Source organism: Giraffa tippelskirchi, chromosome 2 (genome assembly GCF_054371585.1).
Source record: "Giraffa tippelskirchi isolate mGirTip1 chromosome 2, T2T-mGirTip1v1.2.pri, whole genome shotgun sequence".
Taxonomy (NCBI): domain Eukaryota; kingdom Metazoa; phylum Chordata; class Mammalia; order Artiodactyla; family Giraffidae; genus Giraffa; species Giraffa tippelskirchi.
The window spans coordinates 50,926,429-50,944,916 of NC_137276.1; the positions used below are offsets into that span (position 1 = coordinate 50,926,429).

Sequence of the window (18,488 nt, forward strand, 5' to 3'; positions counted from 1 at the left end):
GTGCAGTGCCTGGCATGCGCTCACCTGGGGTTGTAGGTTGGACATAACTGTACTGTGGTAAAAATAGGAGGACCTGAAATCCCACACCTGGGTCTACTATCTGCTTTTGCTGGCTGTGGGAGTTGGGAGGCACCAATTGCCTTCCCAGAGCCTCTGTTTCCTTCTCTACACAGTAGAACTACCAAACTAGTTTCTCCTTAATTTATAGGGTGTTCGAAATTGTGTCCCTGAAATTTCCACATGTTGAAGCTTTAACCCCCCAGTACTTCAGAATGTGACTGTATTTGGAGATTTGGACCTTTAAGGAGGTAATTAAAATGTGGTCATTATTAGACAGAGTCTTAATCCAGTATGACTGATATCCTTCTAAGAAGAGATTAGGACACAGACGCAAGCAGAGGGAAAATGTTGCAAAGACACAGAGAGAAGGTGGCCATCTACAAATCAAGGAGACAGGCCTCAGAAGAAACCAGCACTGCCAACACCTTGATCTTGAACTTCTAGCCTCCATAACTGGGAGAAAATGATCATTGTTTAAACCTCCAGTCTGTTGTATTTTGCTCTAGTAGCCTGAGCTCACCAATACACAGGGGAAGATTCATTTGTCTTAGTCAGGAAAGGAAAAGGACTATGAGGGCTGGAGCTCCACTGTGCAGCTTCCCCAGCAGCCGATTCCTGCAGTCCACCCTTTGCAGCCCAGGTCCCCACATGCCCAGGCCTGCCCTGTGGCCTGCAGCACCCAGTGCTCGATGCAGGACAGTCAGCAGGGCAGCAGGTAAGGTAGCTGACAGCTACCTACCCACTGACAGTGTACCACTGCAAACTTGTTTTGATTGTAGGCAACTCTGCTGAGAGGCTGCAGATCTCCGCCAACTGGTCTAACATGATTCCACGAGAAATGTTGACTCTAAATTACAAGGACTTAATTTTTCCAACCACAGCTAGGCAGTAAATGACTCTCTGAAATGACAGATGGAATGTTCTGTTAATATGTTTATCTTCTGGCTCTCAGCAGCCCCACCTCCCCCAGCACTACTCAGGGCAGCCAGCACAGGGAGGGGAAGGTGAAGTCTGCTGTCCCCAAACACTGGCCCACTCCCTAGACCTGGACTCCCAAACACCACCCAGGGCAAGAGATTGCTGCCATACACGGGGCAGGAAAGCGAGCCCCAGGCTCCAGGCCCCTCTGTAGAGCCAGTCTGGCTATGTCCATCTCCAAAAAGTCAAATGACCTATCCTGAGGCAACAATGACCTGGCTTTGTTCCTAAGGTGGCAAATCACATGACCTCTCAGCCTGATCAGCTACTGAAGAGTAATACAAAACTCTCTGCCAGCTCCTCAGGCAATACTAGAAACAGATCATAATTAAAACAGCCATGATATACACAGGGTTTTCTATGGGTCTGTTCAACCTGGGATGTAGATGGTATTACTATCCTCCTTTTACTGCTGAGGAAACTAAGGCACAGAGAAGTGAAACAACTTTCTCAAGGTTACACAAGTAGTTATGGTAGAGCTGGAACTCCAACCCGGACAGGCTGGCTTCATAATTCATGCTTTGATTTAAGAGAGAATCCCAGGCAGAACAACGGCCCAGACAAGAAAAAGAAGATGACATGGTAGTAATGGTGGCGCTGGTGGTGGTGGTGATGATATGTGTGTTTGTATAAGCCTGAGTGATTGCCAAAGCATAATGGGGAGACCAGCAGAACTGACAGACAGATGAGGCTGGAAGGGATGGCAGAAGCCTGACCATACCAACTTCTATCAAGGTCATATGTACCAAGTTAAGGAGTCTGAGTCTCATCTTTCAGAGGATGTGTCTGTTGTTTGTGGAGAAACAGACAACATAAAATTGACCATGTAACTGTTTTTAATGCACAGTTCAGTGGTACTGAGAGCTTTCACGTTACTGTGCAACTCTCCCCGCCATCCTGCCATCTCTCTGCAGACTCCAACATCCCAAACTGAAACCATCACCCCCTGAACATCTTTCCTTCCCCTCCTCCCAGCCCTCTGCAACCACCATTCTCCCTTCCGTGATTACAGATGTGAGGGCTCCAGGTAAGCAGACTCAGCTGAGACTCAGTCTCAACCTGGAAGTATGATGCAGTGAAGGGTTGGTCTCCCCCACTGCAGGAGCTGCAGAACAGACTCTGGGTTAAGAGAGTCTAAGCCAAAGGCAAGGACTGCTTTTCCATGGAGGAGGTGGCTGTCAGCAAATAGCAGCCTGTTCTCTGTTCAGTGCCAGGTTGATACCAAAGGCTTTACATGACCTGTCTCAGACCAGACTCAGGCCTCTTTAGAGTGAGGGAATCTAAGTCAAGGAGAGTGAGGGTTATTAAGGTTCAGGGCTTGCAGCCCAGTATTTGCAGCTGAGAGAACCTCAGCCTAGCACAGAGGGGTTGCTCATAAATGAGAATTTACTTACAATCCCTCCATAAATGTAAATCAACCATTATGCTGAATGTCTCACACGAATGCACGTATCAGTCATTCAGGTAAATGGTAATTTCAACTCCTGGAGTTGCTCTATAGTTCAAAGCAAAGTGGCCTCAAAACAGATCTATTTCAGTGCAGACATGGTCCCTGCAGGAAGTCTCGGCTTCTGTTGAAAGGCAGGAAGCCCCAAGACCCTGTGTGGGGCGGGGCTGTGGGGGTGGGAGGAGGGGGGATGGACGGGTGGAAGGGGGGCACTTTGCCTGAGGCTGGCTAGGGCTGTTCTCTGCTCTCCCTCACCTCAAGGGTGTGAGAGGCAGCAGTGCCTCAAGCAGGTTCTTGGAGACAAGAATAACGTGGGGGCTTTGTTGAGCACCTCAGAAACCAGCCTCTGCCACCTCAGGCAAGTAACACAACTTCGATGTGGGACTGCCCACGGGAGAGGAGGATGTGTTCATGCAAGGCTGCAAGGAGGAAATGGTGTCGCCCCCATGAAACCCCAAAGCTGGAGTGGCTGGAGCCAGGAGGTCAGTTGGTGAGTCCAGGCTGCAGGATTCTTTCAAAAAGCCTGGCAGAGGGTCCCAGCCTGTCATGGCCATAAAGAGACAGCTAAAAGACTGGGGGAGGAGCTGTACTGCCCGGGTCACGGGCTCCTATTCTTCCCCCTCATCCTCTGCAGTGCTCCACTGCCTACTCTCACCTCCTTAGCCTGGTACCTTGGTCTCTTGTGATCCAGACTGTCCAATGCCATGCAGTCCAGCTGTACTCACCTCTCCCCACAGGCACTGAGCTTGAGCTGAGAAGAATGTCAAGTTCCTCTCCAACCTAAGTCTTCCATGATTTAGTGCCTATAAGTAGGCTGTGTCTTTCACCTAGACCTGTTTCACTTTCTTCTGCTGACCGAATCCCATCAAAGTTGTCAGGGAAGTGTGTAATTTCCTTGGTTCTGTCTTGTCACAACAAAAATTTGAAGTGACGGAAGTTAAAGCCCTCGGCATGTCACAGCTCTAGGACAGATCAGTGTTACAGCTCAGTTTTATTTAGAAAATAAAGGAAAATACATCCATGAGGCGTGAGGACATGCCAACCCAAAAGACTCAAAGAGAAGAGAGCGAGCCCCAGCCTTTTGGCTACTCTTTTTTTTAAATTTTATTCCCACTCTCTCCCTCCTTCCCCCACCCCCATCTTGGCTACTCTCTTTATATGTTTTCTCTCCTTCCCCCTAGGCCTGCCTTATGTAAATTGGGCTAGCCAGGGGTGCTATTTGTTCTACCTGAGGTCCTCACTCCGGTCCTCGGAACCTTCCTTTGCTCTATTTTCGTAGGCTTTTCCCTTCCTTGTCTTTTAGCCACCTCCATTCTGGACTCCCTTTTCCTATTCTAACTACCTAACAAAGTCAACTTAATGTCATCTCCTTCAGATACCTTCTGGGATCCTCCCCATCAGATGGACTCCAACCCACTCCCCAATCCTACTCACCCCAAGCCCTGTGCTCTCACAGAACTGGGTTCTGCCTCTAGGGCCATCCTTCCACATGGTATGCTAACACATCTGTCCACGTGTCTTGTCCCTGCCAAATGGGCAGGAATGGTGTCATAATCTCCATGGCCATAATGTCCAGCATAGATCCTGGCACAAGGTGGTGCTCCAGATAAGCTGCTTATGTGACTTAAGCAGGGTGTTCCAGCTGGATCCTTACTCGATAACAAAGCATCACAAATGTGGTAGCATAAAACAATTTTATCATGTTCATGGACATTGTGGGTCTGGAATTGAGTCACAGTGCGGTAGAATGGTTTGTCTCATTTCCACGAGTTCTACGATCTCTTCTGGGAAGCCAAGTTCAGATAGGGATGACTTGATGGTTGGGAGGCTGGGATCTCCAGATGACCTTTGGACTCAGCTCCTACACATGGTCTCTGCATGATGTCGCTGGGCTTCATAACAAGATGGAAGCCTCAGGATGTTCAGACTCCAGCAATAGTTTCCACTGGAAGAGGTTATATTGTCATTTTTTTCTGTTCTATTTTTTTCACAGGCCCACTAGATTCAAGAGGAGATAGGAACACTGACCATGTGAGGGTGGCAAAGTCACAGTAGAGAAGACCATGTAGAATGGATGAAATTATTGTACCCTTCTTCGTAAATGCAATCTGCCACAAAATGAATAGCAGAGAAATTGAAATATAGATACTCAACTGAATTTTTCTTCTCTTTCCCTCTAGAGAATCTACTTCCCCCAACTCCTTTATCCCTATCTCCAAAATCGGGTTTTCAGTACAGGGAGGAAAGCAAGCACCAATAGTATCATGCAGGTGAACTCAGGCATGGCTCTAGAAATATCCTAAAACAAAACTTCTTTGCAAGCACATATCCTTATGCATATTTAAAGTATGACACATCAGACACTGTAACAAAGAAAGTGTTCCTTCTATCTTTTCTACAAGGCAGTTTCTAGAATCAGACTGGTTCTTGATCTGAGTTTGAAAACTGAAAGAACATTAGGTCCTAATTTCCATCAACAAATTCCTTCCAGCCAAGAACTCCCAGGTTCCACTTTGTTCATTTCTGTAGGAATTTGGACAAGCTAAAAGAGACACTATTTTTCAGCTCAAGATCTTCATCCCATCCAAGTGGAATGAATGTCAGGTTTAAAAGGGAGTGGTGGTGGTGGTGGTAATTTCTTTAAAGGCACGTAATATGAAGGAAGGAACAGAGAACATCTCAGAATAAATAGAATGCTGGATGTTGAAATGCGTGTTTGCTTATTGAACAATTTTTTAAAAATTAAAAATGCCACTGGACCTATTTCTTTAATTAAAGATGAGACCAGGAGGTTAGGGATGTCGAGGTTAGCTGAAAACAGGGATGAACTGACCTCAGTCTAAACAGCAGGAAAAATAGTGTAAGCACCAAAAAAAAAAAAAAAAAGCATTTGATTATTTTTCTTTAAATGTAAATAATATTTTTGGCCAGTAAAGAGTTGAGGACAGGCTAAAACTGCTTTGCAGTTTTAGCAAATAAAACTCTGTTCATGACACAGGGTTGACTTACCACTAATTTAATCTGTTTTCAAAGTTGTATGACTTTATTCGAGTCTTCCATGTCATTTGGAAGGAAGATGGGACCTTTGGGTAACATCTGGAAGGCATGTATGTCAACAAATACCAAAAATAACTTTTAAATACCAATCCTCGAGAATAAGTGATGGAGAGGGAGACTTTCTTCAGAAATGATGGAAAGATCAAACTCATTTTATTGAAGAGCAGCCTAACCTCTAATGCATCTTGTGATCCTGATGTAATGTGATCAAGAGGTACCTTTCTCTAGCTTCCCTCCACATTGCTCCATCACTGTCAACAAGTGAGTTTGTGGAAGATATGAAGTTATCTTTCATTTAAGAGAGTGCCTGTGGTGACTGAGTGGGTCTTTGGTTTTTCTGGGATTTATTGAGAGACAACACTACCATTTAGCTTAGCCAACGGAGCACAAAAAGAGGAAGTCTTGAGAAGGACTCTAGGAAGAAAAGCTGTTGGAGCACATGGCATATCTTGCTCTTGGTGCGCCTTATCCCAGCAGCCTCCATAATCCATCCTTCAGATTGCACTTGAATACTCATTGAGATGCAGAACTCACTGCCACTTAAAATCTCCTATTCCATTAGGGGTCTTTACTGGGCAGCTCTCCATAATACTACACAGCCCTGTCCAATCAGTCACTGGATAAAAGAAAAGAAAGAAACCAAGCTGAACTCCTTCTCACTTGTACCCACTGGTAATGCTGTGCTCTCTTACAGAAGACCAAGGCAGTAAAACAGATGGATGAGCATTGCCTGTGGGTCATTCTCCACATGCGTGTTTCTCTCCTGAGGCATCAGAGCTTACAGGACCAGCAGACAGGGACAGTCTTAACCAAGACAAGATCCGGGGTGCTGTGAGCATGAAATGTGAAGTCTGGAGGGGGTTAGCCAGTACCTTGCTCACTGTAGTATAGGAGAACCATGTGAGCCTTCAGGACATGGAAAGGTTTCCCCACACACTGCTGCTTTGCTGAAGAACAATGAAGTGAAGGAAATTAGGGATGACAATTAAGTTTTTTTCAATGCTTGAGACTGCTTTCACTGTTCAGATCTTGCAGGACTTTGGAGGACTCTGTGTGGATGCTGCTCTTGCTCTGTAGACGTGGAAGCCATGGCAGAGTCTTGGCTGAAGAGCAACAAAACCCAGAACACAGTGAGAAGATTACTCTGAGAGCTGTTGAATATTCAAAACACACTTCCAGCACAAAACCATGGAATGTCATTGCTTTATTCATTCATTTAATTGGTCATTCATTCAACAAATATTTTTGGAAGACCTACCCTACATCGGGTATTAATTGTCATTAGGGTTGGGGACAGGGCAGGGAACAAATCAGACATGTGTTTATCATCTTGAGGCTCAGCATCTCTCTGGGGGATGCATCAGTAAACAAATGGCAATGTGGTTTATAAGGATGCACAGAGCAGGCTGAGGGGAAAGGAGGGAGCATGGGAAAATCTCTTTAGAGAGGACATTCAGCTGAGAATCATGGGGAGAAGAGCATCTCAGCAAGTCCCTTCAGAGGAATGGGAAGTGCAGAAGTCTTGCAGTAACATGCTGGGCTGCCAAGGACCAGAAGCAAAGAAACCAGTTGTTCTGGAAGTGAGTGAGCAAGAAGGGAAACAATGGGCTGGAAGGTCAGACAGGTAGTGAGGCTCTGATGACACAGGGCTTTGAAGGCCACTGTGCGGATGTTGCTCTGACTTTGTAGGATAGAGGCCACTGAGATTTTTGAAAGAAGAGCTGTATGACCTGGTTAGCATTGTGAGAGAATTACTCTGTAGGAGAAAAAATGAGTAGGAGAACCAGGAAGAAACAGAATTCTACTTCAATAATCGAGGCAGGAGATGATGGTGGCCCAGACGGGGCCAGACTGGGCCATCCTCAGTTGCAAATCTATAAGAGTGAATATGACTGGCTGAGCCTACTGTCTCCTGAATGCAATCAGAGTCCTAAAGAGAAAGCATATAGGCTAGGTATCAAGGCCTGCCATAGCTCCTGTTTACCGTTAGGTCCAGATTTGGGTTTTCAATAGTGATTTCCACCAAGTGGCATCAGGACTCTTGTTCTCAAATCTTAGGGTAGGAAAAGTATTAATGAATATGGAAGATATTGGTAATGATGATAAATAAGTTTGTTTTAAAAAAACGATGGTAAAATTGTAGTTGAAAGGACAAAGGAGCCACTTTGAAAAAATCACAACCACCAAGCTGAGCATAAAAACAAAAATAATAATGAAGCTTACTTGAAACAAATTGACTTTGTGGAAGACCACGAATTCATAACAATACTCAAAAGAGGAAAGTTAACATAAATGTATGCATAAAAGAATCCATGCATTAAAATTTGTTTAATTTTTATTGCTTTTAATAAGTAGAAAGTGTTTTTTTCTGTGATGTTTTCAAAGTACAGAGTTATATTTCTCATTGCCTCTGTAGATAAGAAAGAATAAACATAGGGAACTATAAATAAACTAAAATAATTCCCCAAACATGGGTTCTGCATTATGTAACAAGCAGATGGAGGAAAAATGAAGCAATTGATTGCTTTCGTGGTTCTACACAGCAAGCAATTAAGCAGAGAATCCCACAGAACGCTCCAAGATGATTAATTAGCCAAATGTTGCATGTACCCCATCTCTCATCTCTGAGTGTATGGAACCTTGAGATGGCCCTACTAATTATAATCCAATATTGATAAGGCATGCGTAAGTTTCCAATTAATATTTATAGACCAGGTCAATTTATCATAATGACGGGACAATAGTTTAAGCATTGCCAACCATAAGAAACTTTCAGAAATACATCATTTCTGGGAATGACACCAAGTTTCAAAAAATTAAATCTTTGGATTTAGATTTTAAAAGGCAGGGGCTTAAGTCCGGATATAACAAATAGAAGTTCATTATCAAAAGGAACTCAGCCAGTGATTTGGTTTAGATCACTGTAGACTATACAAACTTGTCCTTGATCAGAATCTGTGACCTCTTCTCTTCTGAAATGCTGTGCATACATGTAGTTTAGGGTCTCCTAAGATTATTAGTGTTCGATAGAATTTGATAGAGTATTAATATAAAAATAAAATCTTGGAAATAATATAAACAAAGGTAAAAATTTCTTTTAAATCCAGGGAATTCATAATTATATGACCACTTTTATATATTAATCATTGTTTTACAAAGACTACTAGTGGGGTATCCTAGGTTATGCTGTGATTATAAGTAATCTCAAAATCCTAACAATTTGATGCATGTCTCATTTCTCTGTAACGGTTCCTTTCCTGCTGAGTAATTAATACAACATACTTAGTCTGGTGTGTCATCAAATCATAATTTTAAATGATCCTGTTAAATTAGGAAATGGTCTGAAGATGAAATAAAACACATTCACTGAGAACCTTTAACCAGTAGACAGGGCCATTTACTCTCCTTTACTCACTACTTTCACAACCTGTTTCACGGCTAGTAGAAGAACTAGAAATCTCTCTTTCTTCTCTCCTAAGTATAAATGGTCACCTCACAGAAAGCACACTTGACCGTCTTGCAGAATGTGTGTGTATGCCTGTATGTTTCAGCTTCCCTATGTTAAAATGAATGAGTGAGTTAAGTCAACCTCACACTCTTTCCTAGTTGTCTTCAATACAGTTGGAGAGAGCTGAGGTCATCCTTCAGCACTGGAGAACCAAAATGAATTTTCTGTTCCAGTTTAGATCAAAGATGCTTGCCTTTTGTCAATCTTGGGATGCATGCCCAACCACTAATAAAGCCTTTTCATTTTAATTTTCATCTATTTTTGTCTACAAACCACTAGAAAGAACCCTGGAAGGGAAGAGGGGTAAGTCTTAGGCTTCAGTTCCCAACAGGTCCAGATGGAATATAAGCTCAGAGCATGATGTACTTGCTCTAAAAACTAATGTTGTCTTAGTGGCATTGCTAGAATTGTGCAGAGTCCAGAAAAGAGCAGTGATAACCTTATTTGGCAATGGTAAGATGTTTGAGCTCCACACTGAAATAAGATGATATAGAGAGTGGTGATTAGGACAGTGAGTAATGGAAGCCATGTCAGGGTCATTGATGATACCTGAGGCTGTGTATCCTGGACTGAAAGGAGACATGTTGATGACCTCAGGCATTTTGAAGGGTCATAGAAGAGGCTACGTGGACAGACCAAGCTCCATTTAAAGGCAGGGAGTAGTCCTGGGAATTGTAAGAATTTTCCAATCAGGCTGTCTCAGCATGGAATTTTCGGCTCTCGAGGTCGTAAGACTCCAACATTGGAAGAGCAAAAGAGAGACTTGATGGTCATTTGTTAGGATTAATGTCACATATCCTGACTTAAATTGAACTAGTAGCTTTCAAATTTATTTCTCACCAAGACTCCATGATCCTGAATCTGACTAATCCAAAGAGAAAAACACCCAGGTTAGCCAGATGGAACTCTTTACCTAATCAAGAGAACTTTGGTCTATACAGTCCACAAAATAATGTATGCCAATATCTGGTTCTCCCCTAACTTTTCTTACACAGAGAATTATAAATTCTAATCCTTTCAGTTAGGTTTGTCCAAGTAACTAGTTCTTACTAAAAAAAAAAAAAAAGGAAATGAAAATTATGGCCAAACTTTGAGCCAAGGCAATTAACTACAGATGTTTGACCTTCTGACTCTTCATCTGCAACAGTGAAGGTGTTGAGATAAAAGGGCCAAGAGAAGGAAACCATGTAAATTGCTCAATATGGAGGAGAGCTGCCCTGGAAAGTCACCCAGATTTGCAGCAGGTTTCATGAGAGCAAGAAATTAACTGAGATTTTTGTTTTTTTAGGTGATTTGTTACTGTGGCAAAATTCAGCCTACCCTGATTGGTACACTTCGGGAACAGAGAGCATGTGAGTTTCTAATAGGAAAGGAACTAGAGAAGCTGGAAGGATGTCTAGTGAGGCAGCTAGGGAAAGTCACACTCAGATCTCCTGGGACTATAAATTTTCCAAGAGCATTGAAGCATTATATACATTTCTAATGTTCCCTCTGAGGCCACAAATACATCTCTTTAACTGTTAAATGAAGAATATCTGATATGAAGTTTTTGAGTACCAAAGTGACTCTGAATAGTGAAATGAAGTTAAACTTGGCTTCTGGAGTTGCCATCTTGACCCTTTACAAAAACCAAAGACTTCTCCTTTGAGAGAAAAAGCCAACCTCATTGTGTCCGTAAACATAGCACATCTGGGAACACAGAATCCACTGATTTTATAAACAAATTCTTGCTGAAGAATCCAATCTAGCCTGATTTTATAGGTGTAGAAACCAAGGTCCTTCAGGTTCCAGTGATCTTGAAGCTAGGTCCTCTGGCTTTCTGTCTTTTCACCAAGCCAGGCTATGGTGATTGCACAAGGGAAGTATTTCTTCAAAGGAGAATCAAACAACACTCCCCAGGTTCCGTGTCGACAGCCCCGGACTGGAGAGGAAAGCAGGGCTCCTCACAGAAGTTCAGTTTACAGCAGAGCTCTCCCTTGGCCCCAAGACAGCTTTGATCACCGTGAAGTTTCCACAAACACAGAATGAACGAGGAAGAAGATGGTTATGCTTTTAACCTGATCGACACTGATGAGAAATGAGGCATATACAGTCTTTTCCGTAGCACCCTACTTCAAACAGCTGTCACCCTTCCCTTTAATGTATAGGCTTAAAATAGTTGTATATGTTGTTTTCTTTTTAACACTTCTCATCACATAATTAAGATATGATAGTGAAAGTCACTTATGATTTGCTGATATGGTTCAGTAGAGTACAAGGCCAGAAAGTAGGTAGGTAGGCCAGCCTACCTTCAAAGCCCAGCTCCCTGCTTCTAATTTTCTGAATGTGTGGCTTTGGGCAAATTACTTAACCACTCTGCACTTCAATTTCCTCATCAGTTAAATGGGTATCATAATAGTATCTACCTCATAAGGCAGTTATGGGATAAAATGTGTTAATATATGTAAAGCATTTGGAAAAGTGCTTGGCATATGGTAAGTATTCAAGAAGTAGTATTTATGTTTTCCTAAGTTCTTGACTGGCAGCCAACCAAATTCCAAGAACTGTGAAGTCTCTGTGTGCTCAAGTCTACAGGGGTTTAAAATAAGGTAATTCATGGGCCTCCCCTAAAGGCCCTAAAAGTCCATCAGAAAAAAAAAAAAAAACTAGACTAAGCAAAAATTCAAGGATTATTATTAAGAAGTTAAGAATGGGCAATAGACAGGAAGCTAACAACATCCTCTGTACAGTCACAGGGCCATATGATCACCTTCAGCTATAGAGATGCAAAGGTGAAGGGAAAAAGAATTGTTTCAAATGGCAAGTAAGGCAAAAGCAGACATTTGCAGGGGTTTCTGGCAAGCTTTGCTTTCCTGTTCTAAGTGCTGCACTTTCTTTCTTGTCTCATGTTCCTCCTCCCACTCAGAAAACAAGATTGTCTGTTTCCAGTTAGGAAAGGCCACAAGAATTTCAGACAACTTGGACCTGACAGCCTCAAACCTCTGAACCAGTACCTGGTGCATGAGGGAAAAAAAGAAAAAAAAACAAACAGCTGTAGTAGGTTTTGATGCTACTCTTAAGTGGATTTTGTTATTTGTGAGTTATGAGTTTTGTCCATCACACTGGCAAAAATTTAAAAGAATATTGTCCAATGTTATCTAAGATGTTGGGTAAGCACAATTTCATGCTCTACTGGTGAGAGTGAAGATAGAGCCAATATTTTTGAAAGATATATTTTTTATTTTGGATAAAATGCATTTATTTTGACAAGACAATTCTACTTAATAGTGTTTAGCCTTTGGAAATAATCCAATGATCATAAAATGTGTACATATTGGGAATTTTATTAAATAATATTTATAGTAGCAAAAAATCAGAAGTGGTGCATGTCTTCAGCAGAGAGTTGGGACAGTAGGGAGAGCTGCGTTCTGCAGTGGTGCTGTGCAGGCTGCTGTGGCTCTGTGTGGGTTCATGGCCAGGTTTATTAAGTTCAAAATTCAAGTGATGAAACAGTGTGTCTTGTAGGATCCCATTTGGGTGAATATAGATCATATATTAAATGTAAAAATGTACGTTGAAAGTATTTGAGGTTCCATATTTGGGGTTATGTATACCTAATTGCAATCGTTGGCTATCACAGACATCTAGAAATTTTGAGGAAGTTATTCTTTTTAACTTTCAGAATTGTTAGACATCTTTCCAACTCATTACCATTTTAATGAGAAAAAAGTAAACAGCCATTTTTGGAGGGGGAGAAGGAAGATAAAGACTGCCTCCCCACCACCAGCCTCCCTTACTCGATGGTAAAGAGGGCAGGGGACTGAGTGTTGGCTCAGAGCAGGTGTGCTTGTTTTAAAGCCAGGAGGCCAGGTAGCTAATCAGGCATCTCATCAGTGCCAACTCAAGACTAGCTATTTGAAACCCAAGTGATCGCTTTGGGAAGGTTTCCTGTCATTTAACTATGACTGGATAATGACCCTGTGTAGGTTCAACTCATTCATTTACTTAGAGGTACTTTTTATAACGGGTTTATCTTGGAGTGTTGCTCAGGAAGTCACATAACTTAAAGTGAGACATCCTTTGCTAAGCTTTACTAAGGCTTTTACGACTAACACGAGCATTTAGTAACACTTATTTTAGATTTTCCAGCCTAGAATTGTTGCTCTAACATAAAATCTTGGGCCTTGAACACACTTCGTCTATTGATAAAGTCAATTCCAATTCATGTCTCCTCTCATTAATTCTCCAAATATTCTTCCAGTTTGCTTTTGTGCTTGACATTATTAGGGGACGCAGTGGTGTTCTGGGTTGAATTATGTCACCTCAAAATTCATATGTTAGAGTCCTAACTCCAAGTACCTCAGAATATGACCTATTTAAATAGGAACTTTACAGAGGTCAGCAAGTGAGGGTAAGGTCATTAGAATGGGCCCTAATCCAATGAGACTGGTGTCCTTATAAAAAGGGAAAATTTGGAGACAGACATACACATGGGAAAAACGCCTGAACGTAAAGACGGCCATCTATAAGCCAACGAGAGAGGCCTGGAACCAACCCTGTCCACACCTTGATTTCAGACTTCTAGCCTCCGGAACTGTGAAACATTTTTATAGTTTAAGCCACTCAGTTTGTGACACTTTGTTATGGCAGGGAAACCAGGTGGTCAACAGACCAGAGGTGGGTCTGACCTTCAGAAAGTTCCCTGCACATAGGGGTGAAGATAGCAACCTGATCTGCACATGATGAAACTTAGCAGACAGGGGAGGGAGTTGAGGTGGAAGGGGCAGGCAGGTGACTTCCTCTTTAGACAGCTGTCATGGTCAACAGCTGTCCAGCTCTCTAGAGGATGGAATCTGGGTTTCAGTCTGGCCACACATGTATGCATATTACCCTAGAAGTTAAAGGCAATGAAGACCACCTTCACTCCTGGTTTCAGAGAGTCAAACTTTGAAAACATTATCACTCCATAATTAAACATTAAATTTAGACAAATATTATTCCTCAAGGACTGGGTGAAGGATTAACTCAGAGCAGCGTGGAACAAACTCTTTGAGCCCCCTCTCCTGGAGCTCTTTTCATACAACTGTACCCCATAGTTAGAGTATATGTATGAACCCAAAGACAACTAGGAAAACTCCCAGTCACTGACCCTGTGAGGATTCTGGTAAAGGACACGGTTCCCTATCCTGCATAGTGACTGCTTGGTTTCAGGCCAAAGGGACATGAGTCTCAAGTCTCAGCAGCAAAACACTGAGTGTACCTCCTGGGTAGCTGTCATGGTTTGTTTATATTAAGGGCACTGTAAATCATGTTGCATGATCATATTTTCCTCCTCCTTTGGCTGCTTAGAAACTCAGAAACACCTTTAAGAGCACTTTAACAAATGTATGGGAACTTGAAGGGCACATTCATATTATTTCTATCCTACTAACCCACACTGACTTTTCTTTTAGCCCATATCAATTTTCATAAATACCTCCTGTATTGTTTATGTGAAGAGGGGCATGCTATTTAAAATTAAACAGACAAATCAATTGACTTTGGTCACCACTTAAAATATTTTGTTCAGTTATTAAAAATGATACAGCACCATGGGTAAATAGTTATATTTAATATTTCATTTCATTTAATGTTAAGAAAAGGAGATCCCAGGATGAGATTTTTTTTCCAGCCATGTCCCTATTGGCCTTTAATGTGAAACACACTAGGAGTAATCCCAGGAGCCCCTGAGAACAACACTGGTGACATTTCAAGGAGCAGAATCAGGCTGCAGTCAGGGGCATTCCTGACTTGCGAGCAGAAGCATATGGTGAAATGGCCTCACTCCTATCTCCAGAAGACTCATTTCATTATAGGATCAGGCTTTTCTAAGTTAAGGATTTTATGATCAAAGTCATTCCCAGGGATTTTCAAACCAAAAGACTAGTTTCCCCTATCCCCACCTTAGGATACAGTGATGAAGCTGTAGGAGACCCTTCCACCAGAAGGGGATGAAACTGAAATGGAACCACATCACAACTGTAGCAACCCAGCTGGGCTCCTACTTTTCCCCGTGCTGTGGGGTCAGAGACATCCCTGATTAGAGGCTGATTCTTTTTCCTGGAAGTGGTTCCTAGTTCACTGTTCTCACAAGCTCCTGGACCCAATCTCTTTGAGGTTCTCCCTTTTCTGTAAGAAATGTCTATGTTTGCAGCTGAGTGGCTTTCTCAGCCTGATTTCTGCCTGGAAATATTTGGGGACTCAGGGGTCTTTTTGCAAGTTTCACAATCTTAGTCCCTTCTATAATAGTGCTGCCATTTAGATCCCCTGAATGAATCTCTTCACTGAGACAAGTAAAAAAAATAGATACAATATAAGAAACATCTTTTCAAACATAATACTCAGCTAGCACAGAATAATATTAAATTTGTTACAATTTATTAGAATAAATACTAAGTTTAAAAGGAAGACTAAATTTTAAAAACAAAATGAGGCTCAGCATCTTGGAAAGAGCTCATCCAAATGGAGAGTCCTAAGACTCATGTTTCATTAGCTTTATAGTAAATCTGCTTCTAGAAAGTAGTCAACTTAGAAAAACCATATGAAGGTTATCATTTGAGATGACAGTAAAGATATTAATAAACTTTAGACCTTCTCAGATATGCATTATTGAAATAGCTAAGATGACCATAATAGAACACACACATACCCTTAAAACAAGTAGAGGGAAAACAATGCAATCAGATTTTATGGCATTCCATCCAAATTAAGTCACAAAAGGCGAAGACAGAAAAGGAAAAAGAATGAGCTAAATAGAAATTGTATAGTAGGATTACAGGCATTAACTCTAATCATACTAGATATACGTGGACAAAAATCTGGCTTGAAATATGCAGATCATCAGTCTGAAACAAAAGAAAATCCAAATCTAACCATATAAAGTTTACAAGAAATAACTGTAAAACCTAAAGACACAGAATAATTTAAATTAAAAGTAGAATAACGTGTGTTAAGGAAAGAATAATTTGAGAAGAAAATGCTAAACTTACTACTAAAGCAACCTCAAAATTACAGAGCAAAAATTGCCAAAACAATGCGAAATTGACTAATCTACCTTATTAAAGGAATATTTTAACACAACATGTTTTAATAATTGATCAACAAACAGTTATCATACCTAACAAATGGGGGAATATACACTTTACTCACAAAGAAAACATTTATAAAATCTGACCACATATTGAAAATAAAGCTATCCTCAACAAATTTTTTTTAAAAAATGGTTTCATATAGAAAATATTTATAAATAAATATAATTAAAAATATCATGTGTTACCCTTGTGGTATTTATAGGAAAATGTATAGCCTAAGATGATTAAGGTAGGAAAAAAGGCTCAAAATTAATGATTTAAGCATCTAAAATATGAAATTCGAAAATAACAGCAAAAAATATGGAAGGAACAGAACAAATTTCTGTCAATAAAGCTCCTAGGGTGGCATTTTGTTATGGCAGCCCTATCAAACTAACAGTTATGTAACGTAATTTTTACAGTGGATTCAGTCAATAAAGCTAGACAGTCACCAGCTTAGAATATCTCAAAGAACCACTCAAACTTGAAAACTCCTTGGAGGCTGAAAAAAATAAAGATCTGTTTTTCAGTTTGCAGGGAAGCTTCCCTAGGGGTCTTCATTACCCATCAGCACTCTCTATGAGTGTGCCTATGCAATGCCCACAGGGTCGAACCTAGGCATGCAGCAGACCTGTAATTTGTCTCTCATCATGAAAATGGAAACACACAAACGGTCCAGGAACTAGCCACAGGGGCCCAGCGGCCGGTCGGCACTTGGCAGAAAGGGATTAAAAAAAGAACTAGACTTTTGAAAGGTTCAGGGCCAGGTGCTCCTCAGAGGCTATAGATGTTTCTGGATCCTGCTTCATTTCCCTCCGTCAATCCACCCTGAACACCATCCCAACATAAATGAGGGTGAGTCCTGCCCTAGCAGAGCTGGCCCCATGCTGGCTGGTGCTTCGGCACGCTCGCTGCAGCAGATTCCAAAGGTGAGTTTGTAAACTCAGTCCCCAGGGCACCATTCAGTGAGGACCTCCTCTTGGCAGGTCTGCTTGGAGTATTCAAGTGTCTCACTCCTGGAGTCACTGTGTAACCTACAACGCCTGCTGCTAAAGAGTTTTCTGTGTCCAAAAATAATCTCTAAATGATGGTTAGCATGACCCTGGCATAATTCATCCTCTCCAAATAAGTGAAAGGGAGCTAATGCCCAACTCCTGGCACAGCCACAGAGAGGGTCTTGGAAGAGAACGTGGCTGTGACTTCAGTCCTTGGCAGAGGGCTGCGGACTGAATGAGGAGCCAGGCCAGCGGCAGAAGCATGGCCACAGAACGCCTGGCTTGGGTATTTCCTTCTGCCTGGGGCCAGGAAACAGTCTGAAGCTCCTCTACCATTCTGCACAGAGCTTTGGGTATCTATCACCTGAACTGGTCACGTCACCATCCCTGGGTATCACCAGGCTATCACTTTTCCAAGAGCATCCTGATGCGTACTTGATCATGAGGAAGGATTTGCCTGGTTGATGGAGCTGACCCCTGATTATGTTAAGAGCCTCTCTCCACGACCTGACTTGGGCCTCTTCCTGATCTTAGGGAGAGATCAAAGATCCCTGCTCATTACTACATCATGCATATATTTTCACTCAAGGCTGATTCTCAGGACTAGAGGTATATTACTTTGTTCTGAGAGAGGGATACCACTGGATTCTGCATGCTAGCTTCCTTCACAAGCTCCTTTTCCCAATCAATCAGGGATATTCATCTGGAGCATTTTGAGGCTGGGAGAGAGGGAAGTTGGAACCTGAGATAGAACAGGAAGAGGTTATTCAGCATCCTCAGTGTGTAGTTTATCTTTCCAGCATCCCCAGGAGTGACAGTTAATGTACTCACTTTACAGATGAGAAGACTAAGTCCTGGAGGTTAAACAACTTGCTCCAAGTCACTAAGGTCTTGTGAGGCATTTAAACACAGTTTATTTTGGTTGGAATCTATGATATTTGCATTCTCCCTCACAGTGAAACTGGAAAAGATATATAAAGGTATTGAGAGAGGCAAATAAGAGTAGAGTAGGGGCCCAAGGATGAAGATGATGAGAAATCTTCAGGGACTTATCCAGAGCAATGAAGGGAAGCACAAAAGGTGGGTTCCTGGCCAAATGCAGGTTAATACAGTCAATTCTTACCTTGAAGTAGCCATCCTTCATTCTACTTTAGAGGCAGAGTCATGCAGAGTAAATCTCAGTGCCTAGGGTCAGGTCTAGCACCACGACTCACTGGCTGAGCGATTCTGGATCAGTCTTTGGACCTCTCAGTGCCTGTTTCCTCCTTCCCTATCTCTCACCACTGTTGGGAGGATTCAGTCCCACCCTGGGCATCCCTCTCTCTCACCCCACACGTGTAGACGGCATGTGTGTG

At 42.1% G+C, this 18,488-nt stretch overlaps 1 long non-coding RNA gene across 1 annotated transcript in view; it reads right to left on the reverse strand.

Annotated features, from left to right (window-relative positions):
* Positions 1–492: 492 nt before the first annotated feature.
* Positions 493–18,488, reverse strand: part of LOC145539690 (uncharacterized) — a 39,811-nt gene continuing 21,815 nt past the window's right edge. Inside the window, exons 4-6 of the long non-coding RNA XR_014077908.1 lie at positions 6,415–6,645; positions 3,920–4,593; positions 493–960 (exon numbers count right to left, since the gene is read on the reverse strand). This is a non-coding gene — a long non-coding RNA (uncharacterized LOC145539690). The remainder of the gene's footprint in view (positions 961–3,919; positions 4,594–6,414; positions 6,646–18,488) is intronic.